The sequence below is a fragment of the Borostomias antarcticus genome (assembly GCF_949987555.1).
Source record: "Borostomias antarcticus genome assembly, contig: scaffold_185, whole genome shotgun sequence".
NCBI classification, from domain to species: Eukaryota; Metazoa; Chordata; class Actinopteri; order Stomiiformes; family Stomiidae; genus Borostomias; species Borostomias antarcticus.
In genome coordinates, this window is record NW_028175567.1 from 137554 (window position 1) to 140423 (window position 2870).

At 58.3% G+C, this 2870-nt stretch overlaps 1 protein-coding gene across 1 annotated transcript in view; it reads left to right on the forward strand.

Moving 5' to 3' along the window:
• Positions 1 to 2870, forward strand: part of LOC311329468 (neuropeptide Y receptor type 2-like) — a gene marked incomplete at both ends in the record, with an annotated part of 9284 nt that overhangs the window by 2487 nt on the left and 3927 nt on the right. The window lies entirely within an intron of this gene.

The following is a 2870-nucleotide window of genomic DNA, read 5'->3' on the forward strand; positions in this document are numbered from 1 at the left end:
ATGTAGATTGAAAATAAATATAAATAAATAAATCTCCCTCTCTCTCATCCTCTCTCTCTCCCTTGCTCTCTCTCCCTCTCAACCTCTCTCTCCCTGGTTCTCTTGCCCTCTCCCCCATTCTCTGTCTCTATCTCCCTCTCTTCCTGGCTTATGAATAAAAAATAAATAATAAAATATGTATATAGTCTCCGGTGCCCTTATACAAGGGTCCATCCTGCCCCTACATGCAACGGGTCACACAGCCCGCCAGGCTCTTCCCTAGGACGGGGTTCTGCTCAGGGAGGGTTTTATCAGCCCGCCAGGCTCTTCCCTAGGATGGGGTTCTACTCAGGGAGGGTTTTATCAGCCCGCCAGGCTCTTCCCTAGGACGGGGTTCTACTCAGGGAGGGTTTTATCAGCCCGCCAGGCTCTTCCCTAGGACGGGGTTCTACTCAGGGAGGGTTTTATCAGCCCGCCAGGCTCTTCCCTAGGACGGGGTTCTACTCAGGGAGGGTTTTATCAGCCCGCCAGGCTCTTCCCTAGGACGGGGTTCTACTCAGGGAGGGTTTTATCAGCCCGCCAGGCTCTTCCCTAGGACGGGGTTCTACTCAGGGAGGGTTTTATCAGCCCGCCAGGCTCTTCCCTAGGACGGGGTTCTACTCAGGGAGGGTTTTATCAGCCCGCCAGGCTCTTCCCTAGGATGGGGTTCTACTCAGGGAGGGTTTTTGAGAAGATTAACCCGGTCCTAGAGTCCACCATGCTTCCACCCCCACAGCACCCCCCCAATGACCTGAGAAGGGAGATACTGTCACCCCCCCCCCCCCAATGACCTGAGAAGAGAGATACCTAACTTTTAACATGACCTGAAGTTCTAACTATTCTCCACTAAATGGCTGATCCACCCAGTGAAAAGTGAATGACAAGATAATTGAAATGCTTTATAACGCTCAATTCCTCTTATTCACCTGGCAGCCATATTGGTGAGTCTAGCCTGCTGAGCATGTTTCAATCAAATACGTTACATCAATAACAACAATAACAGCAAGAAACTAAACACGGACGACCCGGGTTCGATGCCCAGTGGGTTGACCCAGAGGGGGAGAAGGTCAGGGTGACGTAGTGGAGGTGGTTGGGGGAGGTGGAGAAGGTCAGGGTGACGTAGTGGAGGTGGTTGGGGGAGGAGGAGAAGGTCAGGGTGACGTAGTGGAGGTGGTTGGGGGAGGGGGAGAAGGTCAGGGTGACGTAGTGGAGGTGGTTGGGGGAGGTGGAGGAGGTCAGGGTGACGTAGTGGAGGTGGTTGGGGGAGGTGGAGAAGGTCAGGGTGACGTAGTGGAGGTGGTTGGGGGAGGTGAGGAGGTCAGGGTGACGTAGTGGAGGTGGTTGGTGGAGGGGGAGAAGGTCAGGGTGACGTAGTGGAGGTGGTTGGGGGAGGGGGAGAAGGTCAGGGTGACGTAGTGGAGGTGGTTGGGGGAGGGGGAGAAGGTCAGGGTGACGTAGTGGAGGTGGTTGGGGGAGGTGGAGGAGGTCAGGGTGACGTAGTGGAGGTGGTTGGGGGAGGTGGAGGAGGTCAGGGTGACGTAGTGGAGGTGGTTGGGGGAGGTGAGGAGGTCAGGGTGACGTAGTGGAGGTGGTTGGTGGAGGTGGAGGAGGTCAGGGTGACGTAGTGGAGGTGGTTGGTGGAGGTGGAGGAGGTCAGGGTGACGTAGTGGAGGTGAGAAGGTCAGGGTGACGTAGTGGAGGTGGTTGGGGGAGGTGGAGGAGGTCAGGGTGACGTAGTGGAGGTGGTTGGTGGAGGTGGAGGAGGTCAGGGTGACGTAGTGGAGGTGGTTGGTGGAGGTGAGAAGGTCAGGGTGACGTAGTGGAGGTGGTTGGGGGAGGGGGAGGAGGTCAGGGTGACGTAGTGGAGGTGGTTGGGGGAGGTGAGAAGGTCAGGGTGACGTAGTGGAGGTGGAGGAGGTCAGGGTGACGTAGTGGAGGTGGAGGAGGTCAGGGTGACGTAGTGGAGGTGGTTGGTGGAGGTGGAGGAGGTCAGGGTGACGTAGTGGAGGTGGAGGAGGTCAGGGTGACGTAGTGGAGGTGGTTGGTGGAGGTGGAGAAGGTCAGGGTGACGTAGTGGAGGTGGTTGGGGGAGGTGGAGGAGGTCAGGGTGACGTAGTGGAGGTGGTTGGTGGAGGTGGAGGAGGTCAGGGTGACGTAGTGGAGGTGGTTGGTGGAGGGGGAGAAGGTCAGGGTGACGTAGTGGAGGTGGTTGGGGGAGGTGGAGAAGGTCAGGGTGACGTAGTGGAGGTGGTTGGGGGAGGTGGAGAAGGTCAGGGTGACGTAGTGGAGGTGGTTGGGGGAGGTGGAGAAGGTCAGGGTGACGTAGTGGAGGTGGTTGGGGAGGTGGAGAAGGTCAGGGTGACGTAGTGGAGGTGGTTGGGGGAGGTGGAGAAGGTCAGGGTGACGTAGTGGAGGTGGTTGGGGGAGGTGGAGAAGGTCAGGGTGATTGTAGTGGAGGTGGTTGGGGGAGGGGGAGAAGGTCAGGGTGACGTAGTGGAGGTGGTTGGTGGAGGGGGAGAAGGTCAGGGTGACGTAGTGGAGGTGGTTGGGGGAGGTGGAGAAGGTCAGGGTGACGTAGTGGAGGTGGTTGGGGGAGGGGGAGGAGGTCAGGGTGACGTAGTGGAGGTGGTTGGTGGAGGGGGAGAAGGTCAGGGTGACGTAGTGGAGGTGGTTGGGGGAGGGGGAGAAGGTCAGGTGACGTAGTGGAGGTGGTTGGTGGAGGTGGAGGAGGTCAGGGTGACGTAGTGGAGGTGGAGAAGGTCAGGGTGACGTAGTGGAGGTGGTTGGTGGAGGTGGAGAAGGTCAGGGTGACGTAGTGGAGGTGGTTGGGGAGGGGGAGGAAGGTCAGGGTG